At 47.0% G+C, this 21,419-nt stretch overlaps 1 protein-coding gene across 4 annotated transcripts in view; it reads left to right on the forward strand.

Annotated features, from left to right (window-relative positions):
- Positions 1-21,419, forward strand: part of LOC127586224 (sodium/calcium exchanger 3-like) — a 353,793-nt gene that overhangs the window by 30,052 nt on the left and 302,322 nt on the right. Inside the window, exon 1 of one of the 4 annotated variants that reach the window (XM_052044019.1) lies at positions 17,802-18,125. The exons of the other annotated variants lie outside the window; for them this stretch is intronic. The gene's annotated coding sequence lies outside the window, so the exon portion shown is untranslated. Of the gene's footprint in view, positions 1-17,801; positions 18,126-21,419 lie in introns of those variants that run through there. 4 annotated transcript variants of the gene reach the window in all.

The raw sequence follows: 21,419 nt of genomic DNA on the forward strand, positions 1-21,419 counted from the left end.
AGACTGAGTTGGTCATGCCCTTGAGGACGTAGTTGCCCAAATGGGTCTGCAACAGGTAGTGAATGGAGCTAAGGAGGGATGATCCTTGTCCTCACCAATCGACTTGTTACAGCATAGCTAGGAGTGACCACTACATGGTCCTCCTGGGACAAATTTTCTTTGCACAAAGGAAGAAAAAAAGAAGCATGGTGGGGGGTGGGGTGGGGTTGTGGGGAAGGGGGGTGGGGATTACTTAAATTCAATGTTCACGCCATTAGGCTGCGAGATTCCAAGATGGAAAATGAGGTGCTGTTCCTCCAGTTTGTGCTTGGAATTCTCCTGGCAGTGGAGGAGGCCGAGGACTGACGTATCAGTGATAGTGTGGGAAGGGGAGATGCAGCTCGTGGTTACGGACAGAGCACAGGTGTTCTGCGAAATGGTCACCTAGTCTGCGTCTGGTCTCGCCAATGTAGAGGAGGCCACACTTGGAGCACCGAATGAAGTAGATGATATTAGGGGAGGTGCAGGTGAATCTCTGACTCACTTGAAAGGACTGTTTGAGTCCCTGGATGGGGGTGATGGAGGTGGTGTAGGGGCAGGTGTTACACCTATGGCGGGGGCAGTGGAAAGTTACCGGGGTGGGATTAGGATGGGTGGGTGGGGGTGGGAGGAGTGAACGAGGGAGTCACGGAGAGAGCGGTCCCTGCGAAAGGCAGAGACGGGTGGGGAAGGGAAGATATGCTTGGTGGTGGGATCCCACTGGCGATGGCGGAAGTGGCGGAGAATGATGTGTTGGATACGTCGGCTGGTGGGATGAAATGTGAGGACAAGGGGGACCCTATCCCTGTTGGGTCTGGGAGGGGTGAGGGTGAGACCAGAGGTGTGGGAAATGACAGAGATACAGGTGCAAGCTCTCTTGACCGCAGCTGGGGGGAAGCCCTGGTTAGTAAAGAAGTTGGACATCTCGATGTCCTGGAGTGGAAAGCCTCATCATGGGAGCAGATGCGGCGGAGGCAGAGAAATTGAGAGAAAGGGATCGCTTCCTTGCAAGAGACAGGGAGAGAGGAGCTGTAATTGAGGTAGCTGTGGGCGTCAGTGGGTTTGTAGAAGAATTCTTCCACTTTAAGTAATCCCCACACCCCTTGTCCCCCCACACACCATGCTTCTTCTTTTCTTCCTTTTCCTAGCCTATCTTTTTTTTTCTATCTTTCTTTTCCCCCCTCTCTCCTTTGACCCATCCCCCAGTGGATCTGCTCTCCCCTCCTCCCCCGCACCTGCCTATCACTATCTCTTACTTGCATCTCCCTATCACCACCTTGTGCCCACCCCACCTCCCCTCTTTTGGCCACCTATCCCTGCTCTGCTTTTCCCTCCTATATATTGGGCTTCCCCTTTTCCTATCTTCAGTCCTGAAGAAGGGTCCTGACCTGAAACATTGACCGCCTGCTTTTCTCCACGGATGCTGCCTGGCCTGCTGAGTTCCTCCAGCATCAGAGTGTTTTTCATCTAGATTCCAGCATCAGCAGTCCCTTGTTTCTCTAAGAGCTGAAGTTCAGAGGTAAGGAGAGAGTGATTGTCCTTGATGTTAAGGCAGCATTTGACAAAGGGTGGCGTCGAGGAGTCCTGGAATAACCAAAGTCAATGGGCATCAAGGGAAAACGCTTCAGTGGTTGGAATCCTACCTTGCTTTGTTTGTGGTTGTTGGAGGTCCATCATCCCAGTCCAGAGGCACTGTGGCAGGGATTCTTCTGGGCAATATTCCAGGCCAAACATCAATAATCTTCCATTATTTGGGCTGAAGTAGGGTTGCTCAATGTTCAATTCCATTCACAGTTCCTCAGAAATGAAGCAGACCATGTCTGCATATAGAAAGACAACATTCAGGCCAAGGCTGATCAGTGGCAAGAAACATCCATGCCACAAAGGTGCTAAGCAATGACCATCTCCAACAATAAAGCGTCTCATCATCTATCCTTGAATTCAATGGCATGACTTTCAGAGAGTTCCCCCACCGTCAATATCCCGGGGTCACCATTGATCAGAAACTCAACTGGCCCAGCCATATAAATATTGTGGTTACAGGCCAGAGGCTGAGTATTCTAAGGAGAGTGGCTCGCCTTCTGTCACCCCAGAGCCTTTCCACCATCTACAAAGCACAAATTGAGATTGTGGTGGAAGACTCTCTTCTTGCCTGGATAACTGCAGCTCCAAAATGGTCGGGAAGCTCAAGAACATCCAGGACACAGCAGTCTGCTTGATTGGTACCCAGTCCACCATCTTAAACATTGTGACAGTGGCGGAGGGAATCAGCGTGGCTGCAGTGTGTTCCGTCTGCAAGGTGCACTATAGTTCCTCACCTAATCTAACAGGATCTTCCAAACCTGAAACCTCTACGATCAAGATGGATAAAGGTAGCAGGCGCATGGGAAGACCATCACTGCTAGGATCCCCTCTAGGTCACGCATCATCCTGATGGAAATATATCACTGTTCCATCATGGTTACTAAATCCTGGAACCCAACAGCATCATGAGACCACCTTCACCAGGAGGACCACAGTGGTTGCAGAAGGCGCTCACCACCATCTTCTCAAGTCCACTTGGGCAATAAATTCAGGCCTTGCTAGTGAAGCCCAAGTCAATGAATCAATAACAAAATCCTGAATGTGTCACTAATCTCTCAGTGGCACTGTAGGGATGGTCTTTGCCAGTAATGCCTGCAGTGCATGGATGGATGAAAAATAAATTGGATGTTCAATGGCTTTTAGTGTCATGTGAACATGATAGAGCGCCAGAGGTGAACGTTCGACCAAAATGTACTAGTACCCCTTCAAGCACTGTTATGAATTTCCCAGGACGTGACCATCATTAAACTGCATATCCTGTGCAGTGAAAATAAGCTTAAAATTGTCATTCAGATTAAAATGTTCCTTGGTCGTAGCTTACTGTCTGGTAAAATAAATGTTACCTTTCACTTTGAATCAGATATTGCTCTTGTTTCTCAGAGATGTGATGTGCGACTGTGTTGAGGGGCAGCTTGGACCTGAGCGTGGGGAGCCTTGAATTGACTGACTCTTATTAAAATTTTGCTAAACCTCCATTGCACTGGCTGGGACTTTCATTCCATTTTATTCCGGGTGTTTATGAGCCTGTTCCTGCTGCTGAAACGTAATAAAATATTCATAGTGTCAGTGCGCACTGATTGAGAGCTGGCTACAGGCAGAAAATTGCAAATTGCAGGGATGGCTGGTGTTTACAAGACTGAAATCTGTCTCCTAATAAAATGTCATTTTGTAGTTTTGTTCTATCCAGACGGATTCACCCCCTTGAGCATACTTACGGAATTTGCACTGCTCACTACGTTCCAAAGCTGAGGGCATCACTGGCAGGACATGTATTTATCAGACATCGCTAAATGATTGGTGGTGATGCAGCCACCACCTCAGAGAGCTGTTAAGAATCAACCACGTTGGTGTGGGGCTTATAATTGCATATAAGCCAGAGCAGGCAAGGTCAGGGAATTTCTCTCTGTAAAGAATATTAGACCTGATGCTACAGCAGTAGTGCCTCAAAGGTACTTTATTGACAACCGGAGGCTTTGGAGGGGTGAGAGGTACAAGTTCGTAATGAACTAACTTGCTTTATGTGATGACCTTGCCAGAGCAGTTTGAAACCGAAAGATGCTAATGAAGGTTGTGGTGGTCGGAGGTCTATCGTTCCATCGCTGTAGGAGGTCCTGGGGGCAGTGTCCTCAGCCCGGACATCTTCAGCTGCTTCATCAATGACCTTCCGTCCATTGTAAGGTCAATAGTGGGGGTTTCTGTTGATGATTGCACAATGTTCAATCCCATTTTCAATCATCAACAACTGAAGCAGCCCATAACTACCGCGGGTCAGAGGTAGGGGATCCTGTGGTGAGTGACTCACCTCCTAACACCCCAAAGGCCTTCCACATCTACATGGCATAACTCAATATTCTAATGGAATATTCTCCATTTGCTTGGATGATTGTTCCAAAAACATTCTCAAAGCTTGACACTACTCAGGGTAAAGCAGCCAGGCATGAGAGTATAAAGGAGTTGGGTCTTGGGACTTGTGGGAGTTTCACTGAGCAGAACCCTAAAAGAGGCACATTTGCAAATTGTTAGTTAATTGATTGGCTAATTGGCAACAGCCAATAAGAAGAAGTCAGGGTCAAGCGGAGCGGCCGTTGTAGGAGTGGCTCAGTGTCAGAGTGGGACCTTGAGGCTTTGTAGTATGTGGACAGGCCAACTAGAGGAGAGGCCATACTGGATCTAGTACTAGGTAATGAACCTGGTGACAGACCTCTCAGTGGGTGATCATTTTGGAGGTAGTGATCACAACTCCCTGACCTTTAGCATAGCTATCGATAAGGATAGGAGCGGACAATATGGGAAATTTTTTAATTGGGGGAAGGCTAATTGGGATGGTATTAGGCAGGATCTTGGGACTGTAAATTGGGAACAGATGCTCTCGGGGAAATGCGCAGTAGAAATGTGGAGGCTGTTTATGGAACACTTGCATGGGGTTCTGGATAGGTTTGTCCCACTGAGGCAGGGAAAGGATGGTGGGGTAAAGGAATCATGGTTGACAAGAGAGGTGAAACATTTACTCAAGAGGAAGAAGGCAGCATACTTAAGGTTGAGGAAGCAAAAATCAGGCAGGGGTCTTGAGAACTATGAAGTAGCCAGGAAGGAGTTTAAGAAGGGACTTAGGAGAGCTAGAAGGGGACATGAGAAGGCCTTCGCGAGTAGGATTAAGGAAAACCCCAAGGCATTCTACACATACATGAAGAACAGAAGGATGACTAGGGTGAAGGTAGGACTGCTCAGGGATAGAGGGGGAAACATGTGCCTGGAGGTGGAGGAGGTAGGGGAGGTCCTTAATGAATACTTTACTTAGGTGTTCACTAGGGAGAAGGACTTTGAATGTGAGTTCAGTGTAGAACAGGCTAATATGCTGGAGCATGTTGAGGTTAAGAAAAAGACAGTGTTGGAGCTACTGAAAAACATTGGGATAGATAAGTCCCTGGGGCCAGACGGGATATACCCCAGGTTCTTGCGGGGTGTTGACAATGATATTTGCATCCTCCCTAGCCACAGGAGTGGTACTAGAGGATTGGAGGATGGCAAATGTTGTTCCCTTGTTCAAGAAAGGTAATAGGGATAGTCCTGGGAATTATAGACCAGTGAGTCTTGTGTGGTGAGACCAGTTTGGTGGGCAAACTATTGGAGAGGATTCTTAGGGACAGAATTTGAGCATTTGGAGAAGCATAGTCTTACTAGGGATAGTCAGCATAGCTTTGTGAGGGACAGGTCATGCCTCAAGAGCCTAGTTGAATTTATTGGGAGGTGACAAAACAAATAGGTGACGGTAGGTTACAACAGGATAGAGACAGGATGCAGAGTTGGGTAGAAAAGTGGCAGATGGAGTTCAAACCAAAAAAGTGTGAACTGATACACTTTGGAAGATCAAACTTGAAGGCAGAGTATGAGGTTAATGGCAGGATTCTTAGCAGTGTGGAGAAACAGAGGGATCTTGGAGTCCAAGTCCATAGATCCCTTGAAGTTGCCGTACAAATTCATGGTGTGCTGGCCTTCATTAATAGAGGGATTAAGTTCAAGAGCTGTGAGGTAATGTTGCAGCTCTATAAAATTCTGGTTAGACCACACTAGGGTTCAGTTCTGGTCACCCCATTATAGGAAGGATGTGGAGGCTTTAGAGAGGGTGCAGAGGAGATTTACCAGGATGCTGCCTGGATTAGAGAACATGTCTTATGAGAAAGATTGAGCAAGCTAGGGCTTTTCTCTTTAGATCAACGCAGGATGAGAGGTGGCTTGATAGAGATGTGTAAGATGATGAGAGGCATAGATAGATAGAGTGGACAGCCAGCACCTTTTCCCCAGGGCGGCAATGGCCAATACCAGTGGATGTCAGTTTAAGGTCAGAGGAAGAAAGTTTAGGGGAGATATTCAGATGGAGGTTTTTTTTTACACAGAGTGGTGGGTGCCTGGAACACACTGCCGGGGGTGGTGGTAGAGGCTGATACAATAGGGACGTCTAAAAAAAACTCTTAGATAGGCACATGGAAGTAAGAAAAATGGAGGATAATGGACTGTGTAGGAGGGAAGGGTTAGATTGATCGTGGAGTAGGTTTATATAGGTCGGCCAACATGGTGGCCCAAAGGGCCCGTACTGTTCTATGATTGATGCCGGTACACCTCCCTACACATTCATTTTCTCCACCAATGGCACACAGTGGCTGCACTGTGTGGTGTCCACAAAATGCACCACAGTTATTCACCCAGGCCACTCCGACATCACCTCCAAACTTGTACCAACAGGAAGACGAGGGCAGCAGTCTTGTGGGGAAGACCACCATTTGCAGGTTCCCCTTCGACTTGCACACCATGCTCAAAAGAGAAAAATCTGCCCTTCATTCATTGTCACTGGGTCTAGATCCTGGAACTCCATCCCCAACAGCACTGGGAGCACCTTCACCAGAGGGACTGCAGTGGTTCAAGAAGGCGGCTCCCCCCACCTTGAGGGCAATTAGGGATGGGCCTGTTTCCCTTGAATAAATGTAAAAAGTTGAAGTGGCCAAGCCAGTCACAGCTTGCATTTATGTGTGTCACCTTTAAGAAAGTAAAACTATACTTATCAAACACAATTTCATGCTAATCCCCATCAGAATCAGATTTATTATCACTGGATAATATGATGTGAAATTTGTTGTTTTGCGGCAGTAGTACAGTGCAAAGACATAAAATTACTATAAATTATAAAAATAGTGCAAAAACAAAAGGTTTGGGTTCATGGAGCATTCAGACATCTGATGGTGGAGGTGAAGAGGCTGGTTCTGTATCATTAAGTGTGGGTTTTCAGGCTCCTGTACCACCTCCCCGATTTTAGTAATGAGAAGAGGGTGTGTCCCGGGTGGTGTGTGTCAGTTTGGAGTAAATGGTCATGAAGTGTTGTCGCACTATCAGAAGACTAGTGAGAACCTACCTGGAGTACAGGGTACAGTTTTAATCTTATTTAAGGAAAGACAATCTTCCCTTGAACCCAAGAGTTTAATTAGATTGATTCCAGATATGAAGGGGTTATTGTGCAAGGAAAGATAAAACAGATTTTGCTTCTACTCTCTAGAGTATGGAAGAATGAGAGCTGATATTATTAAAAAAATATAAAATCCTGAGGGGGCTTGACAGGGTGGATGCTGAGAGGATTTTTCCTATGTTGGGGAAATCTAGAGACAGGAAGTATATTCTCCAGATAGGGAGGTCCCATTTAAAAATGAGAGGAGGATGAATTTCTTCTCTCAAAGGGTTGTGAATCTTTGGAATTCACTGCAGCAGAGATCTGTGAAGGCCGAGTCAATAAATTTATTCAAGGACGAGATAGATTTTTAGGCTTAAGTGGAAAGATCAGCTGCAATTTTATTGAATGTTGAAGGAGCCTCTGGGGTTGTTTGGGCTGCTCCTGCTTTTTTTAATGTTTTTATATGGCCAAAATGTTTGGCAAGGAGCAGTGTAGAAGAGGAGGGAGGAAGCTGCTTATATGATGCTATGTGCCTGTGATGCTGCTGCAAGTAAGCTTTTTCTCATTGCATACGTGCATTTGTGCATGTGATAATAAACTCGACTTTGGCTTTGGTTCATGATCTCTGGAACATTAGTGGCAAGTGATATAACCTCTAGAGAAGCCATTCTTGGACCATTTCTGTGAGCTGACTCATGGGTTTGGGAGCTGGAGACGAGGTGAATAACTGCGATGTGTTCTGTAGATGGCCATTTTTGTGTCACTGGTTTGAACATTCAGATTGCCTTTAAATGTCAGTGCCCCTATTCCCTTAGCAACAAACAGTCTGCTGGAAGAACTCAGCGGGTTGAGCAGCAGGGTTTCGACCCAAAACGTCAACAATTCCTTTCCTCCCACACTTGCTGCTTGACTCTCTGAGATCTTCCAGCAGATTGTTTGTTGCTTCAGATTCCAGCATCTGCAGTCTCTTGTGTCTCCCCTAGTTTCTTAGATTTGCATGGGAGGTAATTAGTTTATTATTGTCACGTGTACCGAGATACAGTGAAAAGTTTTTGTTCAACGCATACAAAATGCCGGAGGAACTCGGCAGGTCAGGCAGCATCTATGGAGGGGAATAAACCGTCGACGTTTTGGGTCGAGACCCTTCATCAGCACTGGAAGGGAAGAGGGCAGAAGCCGGAATAAAAAGGGAGAGGGAGGAGCACAAGCTGGCAGGTGACAGGTGAGTCCAGGTGAGAGGGGGAAGGTAGGTGGGTGGGGGAGGAGGGATGAAAGGGAGTGATGTGAAAAGTTAGGAGGTGATAGGTGGAAGAGGCAAAGGGCTGAAGAAGAAGGAATTCGATAGGTAAGGGCAGTGGACCATGAAATAAAGGGAAGGAAGTGGGGACCAGAGGGAGGTGACGGGCAGGTTGTGAGGGTGGCAGAGGGGAAAGAGAAGGGGTGAAGATTTTTGTTTGCGTGCCATCCAGACACGTCATTCCATACATAAGTACATCAAGGTCGTACAGAAGGATAAACAACAGAATGATTTAAAAGAGGTGAACGATTTTAATAAATGTAATGATCAGATCTGCTGAGAGCAGGTTGCAAAGATTTACCGCACTCCGGTGCCATCTTTCCGACATGTATAAGTCAGCTGTACTTGAGATCAGAATTCATCCCAGACTGATCAGGCACACTAGGGCCCCCAAGGCCAGTTTAAAGCACCAGTGGGCTTGCCCCTTGTGAGAGTCTTCAGCTGCCCTCTGGCACGTAACCTGGCAGCTACTGTGAACAGGCAAGCGGCATTTGGCACAGCTTGGTTACAGATGAGCAATGCCACCCTTCCTGTGAATGGTGCATGCCATATGCCCAATCATCTGCTACGCACAGCATAGTCCGAGATGCGACCTTCACTGAGAGATATAACAAATCTGGTTATCTGTGACCGCAAAGACTGTAGATGCTGGAGTCTGGAACAAAACACTGAACCTTTGAAGAACAGAATTAGCAGAAGGGTGTAAGTCGATGTTCCGGGTCAGGACCCTGTGTTCATGGATGAGGAAAGATTGGCAATAGTACAAGGTGGAGAGGGGATAGAGGCTGGTAGCTGATGGTTGGAACCAGATGAGGGGAGGGGATAGGAAAGGTGAACAAAGGGGGAAGAAAACTAGGTGGACAGGTGAGTGTGGGGGGAGAACACCGGGGGTGTGGGTTACCTGAAGCTGGAAAATTCAGTGCTCATACCATTTGGTTGTAAACTGCCCAAATATTTTTGACCTTCCTCTGTTTGGTCAAATAACCAGAGGAAGATGTTAAAATTTGTAAAAGGTAGACTATTTAGGACTGAGATGAGGAGAAATTTATTCCCTCAGAGGGTGGTGAATCTTTGGAATTCTCTATCCCAGAGGACTGTTGTGGTTTGGTCACTGAGTTCATTCAGAACAGAGCCAGACAGGTTTCTGGATATTCAGGGGGCGTGGAGATAGGGCAGACCGAGGTTGAAGGTCGGCTATGATCTTGATGAATGGCAGATCAGGCTCAAAGGGCCACATAACCTGTTCCTGCTCCTAATTATGCATCAATTTACCAACACTTTGTTCAGTGGTTATACGAGGCCAGGCCTGAGGCAGTGGAGACATCATCCAATTCATGTGTTTAGAATGAGATGAAGTGATTGTACTAAGTTCTGATCACATTAGATCCTGTATTTGGAAACCCTTGTTGTACTATCAGTATGTTTGATCCAGAGATATAGATAATACACCAGACCCTAGAATTAATGCTTTGCCGTGGTAGATCATAGTCAAATCCAACTCTCTCAGCATGGCCATACAGTCATTTTGTGGCCAAGATCTGGACATAACGGGCAAAGCTGGCACTTACTTGTCCTTTGAGGAGTTGGTGGGTTTCTGCAGCCCATGGACTGATGCAGCTCCCACAACCCAGAGAGGAACCTGGAGGTGAATACATTTCCCATGTTCTGAGGTGTCCAAACTGCAAGCATTGCCCAGGAGTAAAGTCACAGGCACATTAAACAAAACTACGTTTTGAACTGTATGAACCAAAACAGCTGAGTTTGGCAAAATTGGGCAGATAGGGATGTGTCGTATGATGAAACCCCTGTTCAATCCTGGCAGCACTGACACTAATGGTGTTCCCCTGGTATTCCTGGTCGCGTCTTGTAAGCGACACAGTATGCTGGGAATGCAGATAATAGACTGTAGTGTGTTATAATGTAAGATTTTTGATGAGTTCCAATAATGTTAATTATAAGAAGAGGCTCTTGAAATACATTAGAGATGGCCTGTGCTGGATTGGAAAATGAAAGCATGTTTTCCCACAGTTAACTAACCTCCCACCTGATGAATATTAATGAAGAACACTCTTTAATGATGGTGTTGATGCAATTGGGGGCTGGTGGTGTGGAGGTGGGGGTGAGTGACCCTCTCTGTGGCAGGACAGAGTCATGCTGGTTAATGAATTTATGAAATTGTAACAGGCACTCTCAGTGGCTTCAAGCTTTGTCTCTACTCCTGAGGCACTTGATTACAGAAGCCATGTCGAAAACTAGAAGGTCACAATGGATTCAGAAAGCAGCAGTAAACACTCGAGATGGTTCATTAATGCAGTGGCTGCTTTTATTTCTGCATTTGGAGCAATCTCTCTCAAAATATCACGTTCAGTAATGAGCGCAGCCTCAAGTTTAATGGGCAAAGTCTGGTTGCCTCTAGCAAAAACACCAGCCTGCTGTTCAACTAACAATGTCAGGTATAGTATGCAGCGGTGTAAGGCTTTGTATGTGTATGGGGCGGGGTGGACTGCTTCAGGCCCAATAAACATACCTTGGTTTTAACTGATGCTTTAAAGTGGAGCTTCCCATCCACTTTGGGGCTCCTCAGTCCCTTCAAATCTACTGCTGCTGGGTTACATGCCTTCCCTCCCAGGGACTCCCCTTTTTCAGTGGGTTCCCCGCCAGGAGCTTCACAAATAGACCTGAGCCAACAAGTTGTCCATGGCGATGCTGAGGTCCAAGAGGGAAGGGGGACCTCTTTCCATTTCCTTGCCTTGCTATTGCATTAGAATGTTGCCTGGTGTTTCAATTGCACAAGGCCATTCCTTTTGGGAGTATACAGCAGAAAATGAATCTTTTGCAGAGTGAAGTGCAATATTGACAATTTCTAGCATATGTCACATCACTTTGGAATTTCAAGTGGACACCTTGTGGGGTCAGTCACCCTTGCAACCCTACAATGATGATGGAGAAACAAGAATATATTTCCAAGTCTGGGTGGTGTGTGACTTGGGAAACTTGCAGGTGATGGTGATCCCTTGCTCTTGCTGCTCATGTCCTTGCTGTGGAGGTTGTGAGTTTTGTGGGTGTTGTCAAGGAAGCCCCAGTGTGTTGTTCTGGTGTATTTTGTAGATGGTTCGTAGTGTGTCAGAGGTGGAGGGACAAAATTTTCAGATGTTTCAGAACAGGTAGGCTGCTAAGTCATGTAAGCTTCTTGAGTGTGATTGGAGCTAAGGGATTGGACTGACTGGCTAGATTTCTGACTCTCTCTCTCTTTTGCACTGGAGTATTACATTTTCAATCATCCAGTCCTCTGCTTTGACCTAAAAGCTCTGAAAGATTTTCTACAGTGCCTATTTCCTCCACCTTCTTTTCCCATGTTGACCCAGAATTTACCTGATCTGGATCAAGTGTCATTTTCTCCATGTGTTTCCAACGTAGTCGGTCCCAATTCTGATGAAGGATTTCCAACTTGAACCTTTGTTTCTCTCTCCACAGATGCAGCCTGACCTGCTTAATTTTTCCAGCATTTTCTGCTTTTATTTCAGATTTCCAATGTCTACAAGCTTTTTGATTTTCATTATTTGGTGCCTTCTTGCCTTCTATTTTCATCTGATCAATATCTCTAAACCCTTTCCTTTCTCTACAAAGACATTAACATCATTCTTCCCCCCCTCCCCAGGCAAAGACAGATACAGAGCAATAACATCTACCGTGTACTTGGGTCATTAATTTGGCGTTATATTCCTGAGTGCCTCCCAGGTGTATTATCAATCAAAAATTCATGTCAGTAAATATTAGGGGAGCTGACCAAGTGGTCGGCCAAAGAGCTGAATATAAGATCATCATTGCTGCAGAGATTTGATGCAGGGTCGATCAAAAGCCGATCAAGAGGTTACAGGGCTGGAAACGGTTTTGGAGATAGAGGGGGAAAGGCCAGAACTTGGAGGGATCTGTAAACAAGGATGAGAATTGGCATTGCTTCAACTGAGAGCCAGTGTTGGCAACTGGCATAGAAATAATGGGCAAGCAGGAATTGGTGTGAGTCAGTACGCAGGCAGAAGAGCTTTGAATGACCTCAGGACGATGGAGAGAAGATCAACTACTCATTCAGTTTCAGTATTGGAATTGGTTTATTATTGTCACGTACCAAGGTACAGTGGAAAAACTTGTCTTGCATACCGTTCATGCAGATCAATTCATTACACAGTGCATTGAGGTAGTACAGGGTAAAACAATACAGAATGCACAGTAAAGTGTCACAGCTACAGGGAAAGAGCAGTGCAGGTAGACAATAAGATGAAAGGTCATAACAAGGTAGATTGTGAGGTCAAGAGTCCATCTTATCGTACTAGGGAACCGTTCAATAGTCATATAACAGTAGGATAGAAGCAGGTGGTAAGTGCTTTCTGGCTTTTGTATCTTATGCCTGATGGGAGATGGGAGAAGAGAGAATATCCTGGGTGGTAGGGTCTTTGATTATGTTGACTGCTTTACCAAGGCAACGAGTACATGGAAGGGAGGCTGGTTTCCGTGATGTGCTGAGCTGTTTCCACAACTCTCTGCAGTTTCTTGCGGTCCTGGGCAGAGCAGTTGCCATACCAAGCTGTGATGCATCCAGATAGGATGCTTTCATTGGTACATCGATAAAAGTTGGTGAGTGTCAAAGAGGACATAGCAAATTTCTTTAGCCTCCTGAGGAAGTAACTCGCACTCTCTCCTTTTTGCCCCTAAAAGGCCACACTATTACCTTGTACTCTTTACTTTTCATTTATCACTTTTTTTAGATTGTTATCCAGAAATCTTTTCTCCTTCTCTTTCTTTGGCCTTTTTAAAAACATTTTTGGTTCGGTCAATATACCCAGCCCGGTTTCTACTGTGTTCAGGACTGGATGCTTGCTAAAATTCATTCTTTTTTTATTTTGGTCTTAATTTTTGTTATAGTCCTGGTAGTTCCAGCTTTGGCTGACCAGTTTTTCCTTATTATGGGCTGTTTTCGCCTGTTCTAACCTTACTTTGAAGGCTACTTTAAACCTAATTATATTGTGGCTTCCTTAGTTGGGCTAGAAATGTACTGATTTAAAAAGTTGTGTTGTATAGATTTTAGGAATTGTTCTATGACTTTCTTTCACCAAGTCCATTGTGGGGTCATTGAATTCTTAATATGACTGCAGGACCAGTAAATTATTCAGTGGTATGAGATCTAAAAATCTGAATGCTTACTGGGGGAGTGAGTTCAATAGAGCATATGAGGGATGTGTCATCTTTAAATCCATAGTTTCTTACAACACAGATTTGATGGACTGAAATGGCTTCCTTATATGTGGACTTCCAGAACAATCCCAGTCGCCACTAATTTTTCCAGTCCAGATGAAGGGTCTCGACCCGAAATGTCAGCTGTCCATTTCCCTCCACGGATGCTGCCTGACCCGCTGAATTTCTCCAGCAGTTTTTTTTCTTGTAACTTATTCTCCCTACGTTCCTATCAACTCCCTCCAGAGTCTACCACTCCCTTGACAGCTTGCTTAGGCCAATTACCCTGCTAATCTGCACGTCTTTGGCATGCGGGAGGAAACTGGAGCATCCAGGGAAAACCCATGCGGTCACAGGGAGAATGTGTAAACCCTGCACGGACAGCACCCGAGGTCAGGATTGGACCCAGGTCACTGGAGCTGTGAGGCAGCAGCACTACCTGCTGTGCTACTTTTCCGCCCAGTAATCAGTAACTGTGGAATGTCTGAATTGTCATCTATTGGGGTTGTAGTATCAGTAAATTGTTTGGGGATGTGGGATCTTTAGCTTGATAATGTATACAATCGTCTTGTGTTTGTGAAGATTCTGCGATTCCTAAATTGTCTGGGTAGACTTGTGGAAATGGGATCTCTAAATCAATTGTGTGTATTAGAGACTTCTAACCTATGTGGTTATTATCAGGAATGTAAGGTTTGTGCATCAGCTATGTACATTAGTGAGTGGGATCCACAACCTTGCTGTATGTTTCCTAGCCCCTGGTTCCCACAACCGAGTTACTGATACAAACTGCTGGTATTCTCACCATGGCGAGACCCTAACGCTGTGATCAGTATTTTTAAGAGTAGCTGCCTCTGATAGGACAGCACTCAGTAACTCGGTGTCTGGTCATGCTGATACTAACAGACTCCAGAATCAATAACTGGAGATTTACCAAGCTGCTATCAATCTAGGAAATACTGAAGGGTGAACGCGTAAATGTGATTGCTTAGGTGTGATGCAATCTATATTTTCTGATTGCTTTGTTTTACACATGGCCCTCACTATTGAAAATAAGCACATAAGAAACAGGAGCTTGAATTGGCCATATAGCCCCTTGAGTCTGTTCCACCATTCAATAAGATCATGGCTGATTTGATCTTGGTCTCAGCTTTCATGCCTGTTCGTCGTAATCCTTCACTCCCCCCGTGGTCTAAAAATCTATCGTGGCCTTGAATATATTCATGACTCTGTATCTCCAGCTTCCTGGGCAGAGAATTCCAAAAGGTTCACAGCAGTCTGATGGCAGAACTGCATTCACCCTTCTTAAATGGGAGTCCCTTTATTTCTGAAATTGTGCCCCTATTTCCAGATTGCCCAGCGAGGGGAAACATTCAGCATTTACTGTGAAGTCACCTCAGAATCCAATATATTTAAATACGGTGCTCAGTTCTGGTTGCCTCACTACAGGAAGGATGTGGAAGCCATAGAAAGGGTGCAGAGGAGATGTACAAGGATGTTGCCTGGATTGTGGAGCATGCCTTATGAAAACAGGTTGAGTGAACTCGGCCTTTTCTCCTTGGAGCAACGGAAGATGAGGGGGGACCTGATAGAGGTGTATAAGATGATGAGAGGCATTGATCGTGTGGATAGTCAGAGGCTTTTCCCCAGGGCTGAAATGGTTGCCACAAGAGGACACAGGTTTAAGGTGCTGGGGAGTAGGTACAGAGGAGATGTCAGGGGTAAGTTTTTTACTCAGAGAGTGGTGAGTGCGTGGAATGGGCTGCCGGCAACAGTGGTGGAGGCAGATACGATAGGGTCTCTTAAACCTTTGGATAGGTACACAGAGCTGAGAAAAATAGAGGGCTATGGGTAAACCTAGTAATTTCTAGGGTAGGGACATGTTCGGCACAACTTTGTGGGCTGAAAGGCCTGAATTGTGCTGTAGGTTTTTCTATGTTTCTGTGTTTCTAAGATCACCTCACATTATTCTGAACTCCGCTGAGTATGGGCTCAACCTTTCTCTATGAGGCTTCAGCTTCATGCATACAAAACATCTGAATTAGGAGCAGGAGTAAGTCACAGCCCCTCACGCTTGCTCCACCATTTGATGAGATCACAGCCGATTATAACCTTTACTCCTACATAACCTATGCATAGGTTAACTTATAATGTTATAAATTTGCATTAAGTTATGTTTGTCATGTTTATAATAAACTGTGCTGCTGCTGCAAAAAGCTAATTTTCATGACATTTCTACCCTGGGTATGTCTGCCCATGACAATAAACCTGAACCTGAGCTCTGCATTCTATCTCCACCCCTTTGCTTATTAAGAATCTATGTACGTTTGCCTTAAAAATATTCAAAGGCTGCCTCCACCACCCATTGAGGAAGAGAGTTCTAAAGACTCAGAACTCTGTGAGAGAAAAAAAACAATCCATCTCATCTGCCTTGAATAGGCGATCCTTTATTCTTAAACAGTGATCACTTGTTCTCGATTCTCCCACAAGAGGAAACTCCTCTCCACATCCATTCTGTCAAGAACCTTCACAATCTCATGTTTCAATCAAGTTCTCTGGTTCTTCTAATCCACAGCAGTTACAAGCTGAGCCTGTCCAACCTTTCCTCATGAGACAACCCACCCATTCCAGGTAATAAATCAACTCTAAATTACTTCCAAGCATTTTGCATCCTTCCTTAAATAAGGGGACTGTTACGGTACACAGTACTCCAGATGTGGGTTCGCCAATGCTGTGTATAACTGAAGCATAACTATCCAATTTCCTAACAGTAAATTCCTCCAGGAAATAAGCTTGCAAAGCTCTGCAATCTCTCACCATTTAGATTCCTTTTTATTTTTCTTGCCAATATGGACACTTTCACATTCTCCCACCTTGTGCTCCATTTGCCAGATCTCTGCCCATTCCCTTAGCCTGTCTATATCCCTTTATCACCTCCTTATCTGCTCCTCATCCCAGGTATCAACCAACTTTCTCTGCAATCCCTCCAATGCAAGTATATCCATCCTTGGAGTGCAAAGTGTACACAGAACTCCCAAACCAGAGTTGTCTAAAACCAGAGGGCATGGGTTTAAGGTAAGGGGGAGAGGGTTTAGAGGGGATCTGAGGAAGAATTACTTTTTCACTCTGGCCGTAATTGGAATCTGGAGTCCACTGTCTGAAGCGTTGTTGGAGGCAGATGCTCGCAACATTTAGTAAGTATCTAGACAAGCTCTTGAATCGCCAATTCATAAAGGCCACAGGTCAATTGGTGGAGAATGGGATTAGTAAAGATGGGATGGACATGATGGGCTGAAGGGCCTGTTTCCCAAATCTGTGGAATTTCTTCCACTTCCCCATGTCCTTATCCCACTGATAGCCACTGATGGAAGCTTACTTCTTTGACTGTCTCCGCTGGTATCTCAAGAGGGGCTCATCAGCTCTCTCATCTGATAGAAACATGGCCAAATAGGAGCAGGACAAGGCCACTCAGCCCTTCGAGCCTGCCCCACCAGTAACGATGGCCTATCATCCAAGATCAGTATCCTGTTCCTGCTTTTTTCCAGTATTCCTTAATCTCTTCGGATCTAACTCGTATTTGATGATTTGGTCTCAACTGCTTCCTGTGGGAGAGGATCCACAGGTTTCTCGCTCTCTGGGAGGAGAATTTTCTCCTCGCATCAGTGTTAAATGGCTCACCCCTTTATCCTCAGACTGTGACCCCCCCCCCCCACCCCCGTTGCTGGATTCCCCCACTACTGGGAATGTCCTGCATCTAGTCTGCCAGTCCAGTTGGAACTCCTGCACCAGCAAAGTGTCAGGGCACCAGATAAATGCAAACCACTGTGGGTAGCCTCTTTGGGAGTGCTGGGGACCAGACACAAGAGAGATCAACTCTTCCCAGTTGGATCCTCCCCTTCTCCTCATCTCTCCATACTGGCTATCTCCCGTCTATCTATGGAATGGCCCTCTATGGATGGAATAATCTGGATGGCACGCAAAGGCTTTTCACAGTATATGTGACAATAATAAACCAATAATCCACCTCTCAGTCCAGATGAAGGGAAGCATCCGCAGTTGTTGCCTGACCCGCTGAGTTCCTCCAGCATTTTCTGCTCCAGATAAAGTAGGGGCGGTGCTGAGATGCAATTGAGGGAGTCCCGGTTGCATCGAGCGCCATATACGCCAGGCTTTACGGTAGCTCTGGGCTGTCATTCTGTTCTGTGTATTCAATTAATAATTTCACACCGCTTCCCACAACCTGCCTGTTCTGACACGGTCCCCACTGCGCGGTGTACGCGAACGCTCCTGTGTGTCACGCATTCCCTGGGAATCCCCCGTGGTTTCACGGAATCCCGGCAACATCGGCTGTGCTTCCCGGGAATTGCTTCGGACTGGGTGTTCCCGCGGCAGGGATTTCTCCCCGCTGGTGATCGGCGCGGCAGCGACGAGATCTCCCCACCTCAGTGAATCACCGTGTGTCGAGGTGGGGGCTCCGGCGGCGGGTGCGCCGCCAATCCCGGGGTCACCCCCACGCCAGGGATTCCCAGCGTCGGGAGTTGCCCCGCTCCCCGTCCGGCGACTGTAAGTAAATTAGGGTGGGTGCGTGGTGGGGGGGGGGGGTGTATGAGGGAAAGGTTAAGCACAAAATGAAGAGGGTGGGGGTGAAAGGCGAGGCTTGGTGGACGGGTCTCTCCATCTCCCCCCTCCCCTGGGGTCTGGGGTACCCCCTCCCCACTAACTCCTCCCCCCCTCCCTCTCCCCCCCTCTCCCTCCCCCCTCACCTTCCCCTCTCCCTCCCCTCACCCTCCCTCCCTCACCTTCCCCTCTCCCTCCCCTCTCCCTCCCCCCTCTCCCTCCCCTCACCCTCCCTCTCCCTCCCCCCTCTCCCTCCCCCTCCCTCCCTCCCCCCCCTCCCTCCCCCTCCCTCCCCCCTCTCCCTCCCCCTCCCTCCCCCCTCTCCCTCCCCCTCCCTCCCCCCTCTCCCTCCCCCCTCTCCCTCCCCCCCCCCCTCTCCCCCCCTCCCTCCCCATTCCTCCCTCCCCATTCCTCCCCCCCTTCCTCCCCCCCCTCCTCCTCCCCCTCCCCCTCCACCCCCACCCCTCCTCGACAGCCCCCCAGTGCAGCGCTTCCATGCTGAGACTCTTTCCCGCTCAGCTGTTTGCCCGGGAACCCTGCCCATCCCCACCTGCCCGCTTGTTGCGCCGTTAACACAGTCGAAATCTGTAGATTGGTGAATTTTTGACGCATGGTTCACCCCCACCCCACCCCGAGGGCTGTGAGCAAGAGTGATACCAGCAGCAGGAGGCCATTCGGCCTGTCGAGCCTGCTCCTCCGTTCAACAAGGCCACGGCTGCCCTCCCACCTCAGCACCAGTTCCCTGCACCATCCCCATATCTCCTCTAACACCTGGAGCTCAGGTTTGAATGAATTAAATGACGGAGGCTCCTCAGGGATGGAGGATCCCAAAGATTCAACCCCCGCCCCTCAGAAGTTTAGTCTTCCCTCTCTCTTATTTAGAGTCTGTGACCCTGGCTGTGGACACCTCAGCCAGGAGAAACATCCTTCCCCTCCCATCCATCCCCTCTGCTCTCCCCACAGATGCTGCTTGACTGGCTGAGTTCTTCCAGCATTTTCTGTTTCTGATTCCAGCAAATGCAGTCATATTTGTTTTGCCCTGTCCATGCCGCCCAGCCCTGTAAGAATTTTGCTGGCCTCAATTAGGTCATGGCTTATCTCCTAAACTCTAAAAGGACTGAGGTCTAGCCTATTTGATCTCTTGTTGTACGACAGACCCGCCATCCCAGGAGCCAGTCAGGTGAAATTTTGCTGCACCCCCTCGATAGCGGGTATATTCTTTCTCGAGGGAAGGAGACCAAGATTGTACACAGGTCCAGCTGTGATTGCATGAAGGGTCTATGTCATTGGGCCTGATAAGGGTTTAATTCCAAGGAGCCCAGATTTGATAGAACCGTATGGGGTGGGTAGGTGTGGGGAGATGAGTGGGTGGGGGGGGATGAGTGGGTGGGTGTTGGGGGGGGGGGGCGGTGGTTCTATTTTCTTCCATATCTGTGTGCCTCTGCTGGGACTGTGGAATTACCTCCATGAAAGGGGAACCAATCATGTTTGACAAATTTATTGGAATTATAGAGTCAGTGTACCCATTCGCACTAATTCAACATCGATCGCATTTCATTCTCCCTGTATTCCCATTAACCACTCACTACACACTCAGAGTAATTTAAAGTGGCCAATTAACCTACCAACCTGCATGTCTTTGGAAGCTGGGGGAAACTCGTGCAGTCACAGGGAGGATGTGCAACCGCCACACAGATAGCGCCAGAGGTCAGGATTGAAGCCGGGTCGCTGGAGCTGTGAGGCAGCAGCTCTACCCACTGCATCACTTTGTCACATATAAGGAGCAGTGGGATATAAGGGAACGAGTAGATGTAGCGTGTTTGGATTTCCAAAAGGCTTTAGACAGGGTGTCAACTTAAAGGTTACTGCACCAAATAAAAGCTTTACAACACTGAGAAACAGAGAACAGGGAGGCTGGAGAAATGGGACGTTCCGAGATCGACAGGCTGTAACTACCGGGCTGCCACAGAGGTCAGTGCTGGAGCCTCAACTACTTACAATCACTATTAATAACTTCAGTGAAGGCTATGAGTGAATTTGCTAATGGTACAAAAATAGGCGGGGAATTGAGGGAGATAGAAAGTCTGCAAAGGGATATATTTGTGGGCAAACATTTGTCAGGAGGAGGAGGATGGGGGGAAATATAAAGTGATCTACTTTGGCAGGAAGAATAGGAAAGCAAAATACAGGAAAATCCGGCACACTGGGGACTTTGGTGTCAGGTTGGCAGATTTTCCTGACTGTTGGATGTTTATTTCAATTAGTACCTCAGCACTCTTGATTCGTTTCCTTTTAGATGTTATACGTACAGCGTGATAAATTTTCCAGTGAACCAGGTGAGTTGGAAGGAAGCATGGGAGACAGGGTCCCAGTGAGTGGAACGGGAGGCTGGGGTCCCCAGAACCATGGTGTGTTGGAGGGTGGGAGCTGGACCCTAGTGTATTCAAGGGAACATGGCAAACGTCACCTAGTGAGCCAGATGCCAAACTGGGGATTTCAGAATGAGAACATAGAACATAGAACAATACAGCACAGAACAGGCCCTTCAGCCCAAAAAGTTGTGCCAACATAGCTAATCTCTCCTGCCTGCAGAATTCCCATATCCCTCCATTTTCCTCTCATTCATGTGCCCATCCAAGCCCTTTTTAAATGCCCCCAATTTGTCTCCACCACCCTATCAGGCAACGCATTCCAGGTATCCACCACTCTCTGAGTGAAAAAACCTACCCCTCATGTCTCTTCTGAACCTACCCCCTCTCACCTTAAATGCATGCCCTCTGGTATTGGATCGCTCAATAATGGGAAAAAGATATTTCTTGTCCACCCTATCTATGCCCCTTATAATTTTATTGGTATTGGTTTATTATTGTCACTTGTACCAAGCTACAGTGAAAAGCTTGTTTATACACTTCCAACAGATCACCCCTCAGCCTCTGCTGCACCAGAGAAAAGAGCCCAAATCTGTCCAGCCTCTTCTGATAGCACATGCCCTCTAATCCATGCATCATCCTAGCAAACCTCCTCTGCACCCTCTCTAAAGCCTTGACATCCTTCCTACAGTGAGGTAACCAGAATTGCATGCAATACTCTAAAGTCCACTATTGCTGGATAGCGGACTTTGCAGTTCTACTGTATTGTTTAAATAGAGAGAGACTGCAGGATGCTGTTGCACAGAGAGATCCTCATACATGAAACATAAGCCATTAGCTGCAGATACAGCAAGTGATAAAGCAGGCAAAT

The sequence above is a fragment of the Pristis pectinata genome, chromosome 35 (genome assembly GCF_009764475.1).
Source record: "Pristis pectinata isolate sPriPec2 chromosome 35, sPriPec2.1.pri, whole genome shotgun sequence".
NCBI classification, from domain to species: Eukaryota; Metazoa; Chordata; class Chondrichthyes; order Rhinopristiformes; family Pristidae; genus Pristis; species Pristis pectinata.